Consider the following 12,406-nt stretch of genomic DNA (forward strand, 5'->3'; position numbering starts at 1 on the left):
CTCTCTCTCTCTCTCTCTCTCTCTCTCTCTCTCTCTCTCTCTCTCTCTCTCTCTCTCTCTCTCTCTCTCTGCTTTGTGCCGTTTTGTCATTCATGAATGTCGCGTACCGCCGCCGTTTGTCGCTGCTGCTCAGCGAAAAAGACGTGCAATGCACATCGCACATTACTTTCCGCTCTATCGCATGCGCGATAATCTCCACCGGTGATTAGTATCTCAGAACGTAACGTTCACGTTTAATGTGTTGCAGCAATAACATATGTATAGGTGTATTATATATCCTTTACACTTAATCCTCTTCGATTCACAGCTCGGATGCGTTCAGTTGCCGCGCTATTGTAATAATCCGCAGAAATGATTATGTATGTCCAAAGAAACTTCGCACTCTGTGAGGCAATATCTGTGTATTTTTTTACCACTGCCGGCAATTAACGACCTATTTCTGTCAGAGGGGACAACAAATGATAGGTTTTTTGAAAAAATGCAATGCAAGGAAATTATAGTTTACTTATTCTTTTTAGTTTAATTGAATGTCAATGAAAGTAAAAGTATCTAATGCCCGAAACCTAATTGTTCTTATTTTTAAGAACAATTAGGAACAATAAGATTTTAATTAATTTTTAAGTTTTAGTTTTTAAGAATACGAATATTTAAACTTTCAACATAAAAAATGTATATATTGAATACATACATATATTCTACGTGGAGACTTTAAATACTATTTTTATAATATTTAAGAATTAAATCAACAAGAACGCCCAAGATTATGTATATGTCCGAGGATTGATGCTTTTACCTTAAAAGTATAAGCTACACCATTATAAATTTGAGAGCAATTTTCCGCAAGATATTATACTCGTGATTTTGACTGCCTTGGTGGCTGTACTGTCAATTCCTAACAAATCTTCTTGACAGTGCCTCATGCGTAGGGTGTTAAAACATACATTTGTCCAAACAAGCATCCCTCGCGTTTTGGATTTTGGCACCTTTCCTAGGCCCTCGAAATGTATGTTTAACCCTAGAACTCCAAACATCAAAAAGTTACGTAAACTCTAAACACGGATAAATTTTCCAGCGCATTTTATTTGCTCATAACTTCTGAAAAAATAATCGAAATTCAATCCTTTTGTTTTAATCAGTGTAGAAAACATCGAGTGAGAGAGAAATATGAATCTATTAGGGCCGGCTTTTTTCAATGATAGTTTAAATTTAAACTTAAACTCTGTTTAAACAAAACAAACGTATTGTTAGAATAGAGTTTAAACTTGAATCCAAATTTAAACTGCTATTGAAAAACCGGCCCTTAATATTCTTACGATTCTATGAAGTTGAAAAAAGTTATAATGGAAAAACAAAACAACATATGTTTGAACAACAGTAACGTTTGAAAAGTTGGTCTGGTGAAATTTTACCCATGTTTTATTTTTTTTCTAATTTTGGTGGGTATACCACCAAACCTTCCTCGATAATATTTGCGGCTATGCAGCTTATGAGTTTTTTTCTTCTAGTCTTCTGTAAAGTAAAATATTCTCTACTTAATTCTATTATATTCGTTTATTTTCCTTAAGAAAAGATAAATTATCTTAATTGTATTTTTCCTAATTTCTATTTCTAATTATTTTGTCTACACCTAAACTCATTTTTTTCTTTTCTATCTTCCTAAACATAAATTTGCTTTCTTCATCATATTTCTCGCTATATCTATAGAGTACATCTATAGGATACATGGTTAATATTTTCTTTCTCTGCTCCGCAATCATATCTCTTCGCACCTATAATTTTCTTTCTACCTAATGACTCTTTCAAGTTGTAATGATTTGCTATTATCCTGTTCACCATTGTACTAAAACCTTTTATGTCGTTTCTCCCTTTAAATCATGGCTCTTCCCTTCTTTTCTTGTTAAAAAATTTCTTAAAAAATTCTTTCTCCCCTCCTTTCCATTGACTCTCCCTTATGTTTTGTTTTATAGATTTACTTCCACTTTCTTACTTATTTATTTATTTATTTATTTATCCATGTTAAGGGTTCTAGGGTTATAAACATTGCGCAGAGATTTTCCCTAGCCGCACAATTCACAGATGTGTCTCGAAAGGCGCACTTTTTCTCCCGTGCGAAGTGCCCGTATACTTTTTCCTTCCTTTCCGGCCGTAAGATTTTTCCTGTAAATCTCGCGATATATCGGGAGACCGTGTTCGGTCAGTAAAAACGAGCCTGAGGTCTGGCACGAGCTGATAGCCGCGACGCGAGAGTGGTAAAAGAAGCGAGAGAAAGAGTGGCGGCGCAGGAGGGGGGAGAGAGAGAGGGTGGGTGGGTGAGGGAGAGAGGGAGAAGGGTCGACGGAGGGAGGAGGCTCGCGGATACGTTCAGACCGATACATGAGTAGCGACCGATTCAGTCTACATCCGACCGTCGCGCCGCGAACGTGTCGTGTGGTCGAGCGCGAACGAGCGAGCGAACGAGCGAGTGAGCGATCACGGGATCGAAAAAAAAAAAAAAAAGAAAAGAAAAACGCCAAGAACGATATCGGTGAACGGCCCCGGGGTGTGACTTTGCATACACAGAATCCGTATATTCACGTGCGATATTTCCGCACGGCCGGTCGGCGACGTGAATCGCGATCTTATCGGGCTCGATCACGGGGGTGCCTCGACTGGGGAGAAGCGCGACGATGTGAGGGATATACCAGTTTATTGCGGGTGCTTTCGGGACGAGAGGAGAACATATCGGCGGCGGAGCGGGAGATGCGCGGGGACACGATCCTCGGGAAGAAGCCGAGAGATATCGGTGATAAGAGAGCTCGCCGGCTATGAGCACCGTCACGGGAGTCGGAAGTAGAAGGTAAATATACAGAGCGAGCGATGCGAACGATTCCAATTGGAAGAAAGAGAGAGAGAAGTTGGGGCGCGCGTAATCATGTTGAAAGTAACGCGAGCTAATTAGCGACTACGGAAAAGTATAAGCGGTATCGAGCGACGGAGCCGTGAGAATAATTAATGGGGAATAACCGACGCAGGGAGGAAGGGAAGAAAGAAAGAGAGAAGGAAGGAAGGCAGGCAGGCAGGCAGGCGGGCGGCGGTGACGACGTCGAGACGGTAAACGCAGCGAATTCGCAAGTGGAACGCGACTTACATTGACTTGAGTCGCACGGCAGGGTGGCCGGTTTTCGCGTTAGCCGCGAGGGGGATGGGTAAATAACTGGCCGAATCCAACGAGACGACGAACGGCCTCGGGGAAACAATCCCGCGAGCTAATATGCTATTAGACGGCGGGCGGAACGCGGGCATGTTTATGAAAGAGGAGGAGGAGTCGAGAGCGAAGGAAGCTAGGAGCCGGACGACTTCATGCGGCGACAACTTCACGCTCTTGCGACAGGTGCAAGTTATTACGGCGCCGTCGTCGTCGTCGCCGTCGCCACTGCGCTGCCTCCTGCACCGCGCGCGGTGATAACTTGCGCGCGAATTGTCATCGTCGTCGTCGCGAGCGAGTGCGCATCGTTGCCCAGAAAACGTCTCTCGCGTTTCATCCTCGCCGCCGCCTAACCAAAAGACATTCCCGACGCTGCGCGTCCACACAACGTACACATACATACACACACACACACACACACCTGTGTGAATTCTGCGACCGTTCCGAAAATGGTATTGCACGAGGGGCAGAAGGAACAGGGAAAAGAGGAACTCGTAATCGACAGGAGAGAGATGTACCATTGGTCACATCGCTTCGTTTCTCGTTATTCGAAACGGAAATGTCTCGCTGTTCTCGAGAACGGCACAGAACAGAGCAAAGCAGAACGAACGCGAAGAGCGCATCTCGACGGCAACGAGACGAGGAGACCGAGTGCACCGCCTCCCGAGCTCGCCGCTCTCGTTTCTGCCGACGGGAAAAATTGCATCGGAAAATCGAATCGGTCGTGGCCGCCTGTGTGTGTATGTGTGTATGTATGTGTGCGTCGCGAGAACTCGTGTCGGTGAGAGCGGGTCAGTGAACGATTGCGCGCCGCCGCCGCCGCCACCGCCGTCGTCGTCGTCGTGAGAGCAACGAGGAGGGAGAACGTGCTTCTCTCCTTCTCCTTCATCCTCTCTCTTTCTCTCTTCCTCGGCTGCAACGTACGTATATGCACGTGCGAAAGCGAGGAGAAACGTGAAACGCGCGCGTGCGCCGGCTCGTGTGTACTCGGCGCTTTAGCGCACACATACATACATACACATGAGCGCATATATACATACAACGTATACACACACACACACACACACATCTCAAGGGACGTCGCATATGCGCGCGAGCGGGCGTTTAGAGCCTTGCAGGTGCGCGAGTATGCGCGGATACGCGAGCGCGCGATAGAGACGACAGCGCGCAGAAGAGCAGGAGGAGTAGGAGGAGCAGGAGTTGGAGGAAAAGAAGGAGCGGAAAGTGGAGGAAGAAGAAGAAGCAGCAACAGCAGCCAGTGACACCGGGAGAGGCTCGACTCTGTTCCTGATGTATAAAGCGGCCACCGGGATACACCTTATATACACATATGTGTATACATATATATATATGTTATATATATATATATATGTTATATATATATATATATATATATATATATATATATCTGTGTACGTGCGCGAGCAGCGCGAGGGATCCGCGTGTGCCGGCAAAGAGATCCGCGGATATAAGCGATACGATACGCGGCGCAACCGCGCCTTCTCTCTCTCTCTCTCTCTCTCTTTCTCTCTCGCGCGCGCGTTTCTCTCTCTTTTGAACAGGAGAAAGAGGGGAAAAAAGGGAAAACAAAAGTTCAGGCCGAAAAGAAATGCGGGTTCGTTGACTGCGCGCCGCCGCGCGATGGCCGCATGCTCGTGCCCGCTGGTGGTGAATAGTAGAGTGCGCGTGACAGGAGCAACGACGACGAGGAGGAGGAGCAGGAGGAAGGCGACGACGATGACGACGACGACGACGACGACGACGACGGCGACGACGACGATGATGACAACGACGACGACGACGACGACGATGGCGGTCAAGAAGATACTGGCGACGACGGAGGTGCTGCCGGCTGCTGCGCGCTGGCTGCTGCTCGACGAAAGCGAAGCCGAGGAGCAGTGAGTCGAGTCACGTTCCGCTCGGGATACAGCGGCTCGTTCCGTCGTATATCGCGCTACCGGCGTCGACGACTGCCACGGCACACAGGGGCCAACGGCCGCCGGTAAATCCGTCGACGCGAGCCCACCAGGTACGTACTCGTCGGCGACCCTTCGATCCGTAGTGATTAACGCTCCGCGGCGCCGGAGCGCGCCGCACTTCTCGGACATCATCCTCCTCCTCCTCGTCGTCGTCGTCGTCGTCGTGGTCATCATCATCATCGTCGTCGTCGTTGTCATCGTCATCGTCGTCGTCGTCGTCGTCATTGTCAAACGAGTTTAATTGTCTCGTCACCGTTGTCGTGAGAAAGCGTGGATGGTAACGGACCGGCGCTGGGTCGCGCTCGGCGATCGATAGGAATTCAATTTGTCGGTCATTATTCTTTTCTGCTTTCGCGCCCGCAGACTTATTACAACAAAATTGTGCGTGAGTGTGTGAGGAAAAGCGCGCCTGGGTCGTGGAGGGTCTGAAAGAAGGCGGGTTTAATACTGTTGTGTAGAGAGAGAGAGAGAGAGAGAGAGAGGGGAGAGATAGAGAGAGAGAGAGAGAGAGAGAGAGGGAGGGAGTCGCACTGCCACTTTACGCGAAATATATGCGGATTTACTTACGGCTAGGGAAATATTAATCTCATCTTCGAGAGATTACGCGCGAGATTTGCGCGACACTCCATACCTATGCTGCGCCGTGCATTAAGGAGAAACAGCGAGAGAGAGAAAGAGAATGAGAGAGGGCAGAGTTTGGGGGGAGAGGCAGAGGTCTCGTAATGAGAATTTATCGTGTACGCGTGACAACGGACGAGTTGCAATTCGTAGAAATAAACGTCGCTTCGTGTCGAAAGTCGCGCGCTTTCGAGCGAGTAGCTCGCCGGCGCGCTGCAACTCGCACACACAACTCGCGTACCGTTAATATCTCTCGAATTATCATTTCCTCGCTACACAACGTGCAACGCGTAAAATCTATTACGCGACATTCAACGAGGCGGTCAAGGCCGCCACCGCCGCCGTCGCCGCCGTCGTTGTCCGCTGTTCTCATGATACAGCGACCTTCGTCGGAAACGTTAGAATTAAACTCGTCTCGTGATAATAATCGGAGATTGATTAATGTAGGTCGCGCGTGTCCGGCAGCATTGCGCTGGCGCCCGAAGACGCGAGCGAGCGAGCGATATCTTTTACGATTTCACAACCTCACGAATTTACATCGATATCGCTCGCGACGGTCAATTGCTCCACGAGGCCCGAATATCATAAATAGGTAATGTGACCTTTTGCAATTCAGACATACACGCACCGATTTCGCCGGGATAGGAGGCGGACGGAGGGCAGAGGCATTTCGTAATTTGTTTATTCGAGCGTGCGCGCGTGAAAAGCTCACCGTCCCTCTCGACTGAGAAAAAAAATATGCGTTTGAGGTAATGAGATCTTGCTTGAAACGAACAGAATTCGTTCAAGCAAAGCGTTTGGTCGATTGAACGAATGGTACAGGGTGTCCGACAACTCGCTATGGAGTCGCGAGGTGGAACACATCAAATTGAGCAAGAGGTCCCTTATCATTTTTCAAACAATGATGTCATAAAATCTAGAGACATTAATGAAGGAAGATTGAAAATGGCTGAAATGCGCGACTGCTTCTTAGCACGGATGAATAATGATTGACATCTAAACGCAGAGCAATATTGCAAGATCAAAATCATGCTTTTCCACCAATCTTTTTGAGCATATAGTTTCCAAATTTCTCCATCCTTCATCAAAGACATTTGGCATTTCATCAAAGTAATATAATTTAACACCAACTGTCCCGCATTTCTAATTTTTAATTTGATTAATCTTGGAACAATCATGTTTTTTTCCCTCAGGAATAACTAAGTTACGGACTATCGCAAAACGGAAACAATTAATATAACTTATAAACATTGCTTTATGTATAAATATAAGATTCATAAGTACAATTACTTTTATTAGCATTACTATTGCACAAAATAAAATATAATATCGCACAAAATAAAATATAATCTTTCACAAACAAAATTGATATATTTACTGTGTTCAAGCAAGCGGAATAAAAATTAAAGTAGTTTTTTCTACGTTCACTTACTAATTTTGTAGGGTCATTGCGACTAATTCTGATTAACTAATCGATAATCAACTAAGAAAAATTAGTTTACTTAGAATTAATCGAAATAATCCTTAATGTAAAGAATATACTTGATAAATTAATATTCCAAATTATTTTAATTAAAATAACTCGTTGTATTGCATTAGCTTGCTGTGATGTTTAATTATTTGGTACTAAATAATGAAAACATGCTTTTGTTTTATATTAATTAATTCAAAGAAAACATTTTAATTAATATTAATTAATTAATATTAATTACAAATCTTTCTTTTTAAGTTATGTTAAAACTTTACTCAGGTCGTAACCAACGTCATTCTATTTGTGTTCTATATGAGCGAATTCTTTTATTGGCTAGCGAGTACGGCTGTGTTCCAAAATTTACTTCACTGAAAATAACAGCACTGAAAATGTTTAGTGTATGAACTATCGATTTTAGTACTGCTCGTGTATTTTGGAAAACAGCCATAATTGTCAATCAGTCAAAGAACTCGTGGAAGTAATAGACTCATCAGCCAATCAGAAGACGTTGACACGTGACCAGTTGGCCGCTCTCTCTTTATAGACTATTTATTCAGCAGATAGTTGCTCTTCACAGAAAAGTTCTCACTAGTTTTCAGAATAAAAAAGAGATTACCAAATTACATAATGAAATTTCGTTTCTCGACGTATCGCTGAGAAACAGTCAGCGTTTCAATCATTATCGATAAGATTTCGCGCTTACAGAACTCACCTCACAACATCGTGCGCTCTGGTTCGTCAATTTTTTTTCATTAATAACATGAAATTTTCAAAAAGTGATACACGGAAAAACGTTTGGTTGAATTAACCACATTTCTGGGGAAATATGACAAACCAGAAAATTCCATTTCCATACCAGAATCAAGTTACGCAGAAATCTTGTTAATTTCAACATAATTTTAATAACTTCAACGAGAATTTCTGGTTCGTCCGTATTTCATCAGAAATCTGGTTAATTCGACTAAATTTTTTTTTCCGTGTAAGGGACTCAGGTTGATATGTTCTACTCCGGAGCACACCGTGTTTCCGTAACGAGTTGTCGGACACTCTGTATAGTTGCTGTGACGAATTATCAATTGATTCAATTTGGTTAGTAACTATTAAGTTGTTATAAATAAAATGGTCGTTTATGGATTTTCAATTTAAGCTTTTGTTGTATGAACTTAAGAAAACATACTTTATTAACCAAAATAGTTTCCACCCGCTTCAATACACTTCTTTCAACGCGATACAAGCGCATTGATGCCTTTTTCAGAGAAACCAAAAGAACGAGAAGTAATAAATTCATCATCCTTTTTACATTGACTTCACTTTTGAAAACTGTTTTCTTCCCAAAATCCGTCGAGGTTAAATAAGTGGTTGGCGAAAAGTCAGGCGAGTAAGGAGAGTGAGAGAGAACTTCGCGCACTTCACAGCAAAGAAAAACTGATCCCTAAACGCCGAATCATATACCTCTCGGTGAATTCACATGGGTCCAATTTGTTCAGGTTTTTTATTTTCTTCAGGCTTTTAGATATCGGGAAACTGTTGAATAATGAATTTTGGTTATCCCGGAGATTTCTCAAACTGCCAGACGCAAATTTCCTTCGACCATAGCCTTTAAAATTTCCAAAATTAGATATATTTTCAAGAACTATATTATCAGACCTAAATTTTCCAGGTTAACTCCAGGTACTGCGATTACTCATATCGTCGTCAATCAATATCATCGCCAAATGTCATATTAATGTTTCATGTTATCTCGGCCGCGCTATGACCGAGTTTGAATTCGTATAAATAAATCATGCAAATTTCCTTATTTTTCGAGTCTTGAATTAAAAATGAGCGAAACCATATACCGTGCGTTATAAGTGAGGCAATGCACACACATTAATGTGGGAGACACGCGCTTTTCAAATGATACATACAGGGTGCGGCAAAATTATCGAACCGGTAAAATATTTTCAAGAAACCGGTAAAATAACTTCAAGAAAATGCAGTACTAAAAAGTTAATTAAAAAATTTTGAAAAATTCTCAAAGCTCTATGAAAGGAAAATAAATAATTTTTATCTCTTGCTATTTTTCGGTAAAGTTGATAGAATTCGAGTAAAAAATTATTGAAACCAATAATTTTGTAGATATTTCCGTAAATATCTTAGAAAATGGAAGTCATATAAAAATTTTTTTCAAATAAAAGTTGTTTGTTTCATTATGTAGAATAAAATTCCGTAATAAAAAATATATGTTTCTATTTAAAAAAGCAAAGTTGACCTCGACCTGACTTTGGCGGCGCCACCCAAGGTCAAACTGTTAAAATCAGTAAATAGATCTTCCTAAGCCCTATAACTTTTATCTAAAACAATTTTCTGTAAAACTTATATTTTACGAGATATTTTATCGGTCCGATATTTTTGCCGCACCCTGTATACAACGCCACTTGCACAGTAAAAAACTGAATTATTTAACGGTTATTTAATTTTTGCAACAAACTAAAGCCAGCGGCACACGGTGCTCGTTTTCATGCTGGATTGCTTGCTGATTGATGCATTTCTGAAAAGATGGATGGAAATACACTAATCAAAACAGAGTATTTCCATCCAGCAAGCAATCCAGCACGAAAACAATGCACCGTGTGCCGCTGGCTGAATATATATCAAGGTAACGTATTGTTGCACTAATTTGTCCAATCAATAGATACATTTCTTTGAAGGCGGTTGGCTGCCGATTTTGCCGATCCAATTGCTTTTTTCTCAGTGTCACCGTTAAATGCGACGACGAGAAAGACGACTGTCGCGGAAAATCAGATTGCCACGGCGACGTCCGCGTCGGTTGGATCGATTTCGCGAAACGATTCCGAGCAGTTTCTCGAGTCTTGATCTTATCGTGTTTACGGCCGGCACGTTTCTCATCGCGCCCCTAGCGATCGTAGTCGGCATAAGTTTCGAGTTACGCGAACAATTAGGCGCGCCGACTTTAGCGTCGAAAGGAACAAATTGACTTTGGAACGATTCCAATAGCGCGCGAGTCGTACATTCTAATCGGGCGGATTGAGACAAGCTCGTACGCGATTTTTCTCTCTTCCTCCCCTTCTGCTCGCTCCTCCTCCTCCTTCCCTCTGTCTCTGTCATCTTCTCTTTCTTTCATGTCATTGCATTCAAGTCCAAGGAAATTGTATAATACATTGGCGTTGCATAATCGCGAGATCTGCGTGAACCTTGCAAGATCTTTCAGATCGTGAAACGATAGATGACGAAATAACGCGACCGCGGCGAATTAGCGGGATAATCAGCAAATAATTATCAGCGATACGATCGCTAATCGCGTCGTATAAAACGGTCGGCCAATTAGATAGCATAGGCAATTTCTCAATAACAGATATAATGAACCCTGATCGATAGTGTTCTGACTCCCCAAAATTGCGAATTTCCATCGGTCGCGACTATCAAACAATTACTCTGGTCAACATAATTTGTCATTTGGTCAAGTAATTTGTCACACGGAATTTCTAATGTTTCTTGTGTACTTTTATACGAAAATTCTGGAAATATAAGTTTAGGATTTGACCATTATTCATAATTTTTTTGTAACTGTTGTTTTAGAGAGACATAATATATTATATATGGGATATTCCATGCAATATAATTTCAATTTTTTTTTTTATTATTAAAGTACTTTTTTTTGAAAATTATTATATATTTAAATTTTTTTATAATGAAAAAGTGTTTGAGAAATTTATTTATCTATAAAAATTCATTACATAGAGAGAGAGAGATCCACGATTTTTCTCCTTTTATGCGATTTTTCTTCAATTATATAAACACAAAATGTGTTAAAAATTGATATACATCTTTTTTTATTTTTGAAGGAGTAATACTATAAGCTAAATATAACAGGAAATTAATAGCTTCTATATTATAAGGTTAAATAAACCATATCTGTATATACATAAAAAATAACATTCTACTGCTAAGAAAAACTTTTCTTTTTTTAAACTTTTTTTTTAATAATGTTTATCTTAAAAAAAATATATTTTCTTGATAATGGTCTTAAAAAATATCACAACAAGTTTTAGGAAAACTCATTATCACATACTCAAAAGAAGAATTTATTGTCTCGACAAGAATATTATAAAACTTTATCGAAGGAAACAATGATTCAACTTTTTCGCAAGTAAGCAAATCTAATTTTTGTTTTAATTTAATTTTCTTGATTGAGATGCTAAACCTACTAGAATTTAAAATATATTTTGGACAAACTTGATAGATCATGATCATGATGAGATTCGCAGATATGTAGACCTATGAAATACTTGAAACAAGTAACATTCAAGTAGCATTCATAACTTGAATGCAATATATATATTTTTGTGTATATGTAAAAAAAAATCAGTTGTCTTGAAACTTAAAAATTATCTCATGGAGAAAACTCTGGAAACAAAAATATCTGCTTGCGTTCTTTAATTTGAAGTAAAAAATGTGTAGCTATAAATCAACATAATTTGATCCATGTGACAAAAAGAAGTATTTTTTTTTGTAGACCAGCGTTATCAAATAATTATCAAATAATTGTCAATGATACAATCGTCCATAATCGCGTCGTATCGCTTTGTAAAGCAGTCAGCCGATTAGACAGCGCATAAAGATTTCTGGAATTTCAGAATAACGGGTGCAATGAACCCAGGTCGATAGTGTGCGCTAAAATTGCGAAGTTCTCTATTGGTTACGTCGCAATTATGCGACGACGTAATCGTGGTCGCGTCGCCGGTGCAATATTTGGTCAGATGTTCAGTAGGAGAGATTATTATTCGATAACGTCCGCGCTCGCCTTCCTCGCGTCGGACACGAGAACAATGCTGCACAATGGTTACACGTATCACGCTGAAAATTACGGGATGCTTGGACTCGTTGCATAATTTACCGTTGTACAAACGTCATAATTTCGCGCTATCGTAAATACCACGTAGTTATACCTAGTTACACGCGTGATTCACCTTGAGGAAATCATTTTCTTTTTCTCCCTGTGAAGGCTGCCTACGCGTGTGCGTTACGTGACAGATGATTAAGCTGGATGGCGAAACGGATTGAAAAATAATTAAATCGCGCGTAGACTCAGAGAGAAAGAGAGAGAGAGAGAGAGAGAGAGAGAGAGAGAGAGAGAGAGAGAGAGAGAGAGAG

General features: G+C 41.4%; 1 protein-coding gene across 1 annotated transcript in view; it reads left to right on the plus strand.

Moving 5' to 3' along the window:
* The first annotated feature begins 2,414 nt into the window (after positions 1 to 2,414).
* LOC116842047 (ABC transporter G family member 9) overlaps positions 2,415 to 12,406 on the plus strand; it is a 314,419-nt gene continuing 304,427 nt past the window's right edge. The window contains exon 1 of the mRNA XM_032810693.1: positions 2,415 to 2,836. The gene's annotated coding sequence lies outside the window, so the exon portion shown is untranslated. The remainder of the gene's footprint in view (positions 2,837 to 12,406) is intronic.

The sequence above is a fragment of the Odontomachus brunneus genome, unplaced genomic scaffold (assembly GCF_010583005.1).
Source record: "Odontomachus brunneus isolate Ranch 3 - 2012 unplaced genomic scaffold, Obru_v1 Obru_scaffold_020, whole genome shotgun sequence".
NCBI lineage: Eukaryota > Metazoa > Arthropoda > Insecta > Hymenoptera > Formicidae > Odontomachus > Odontomachus brunneus.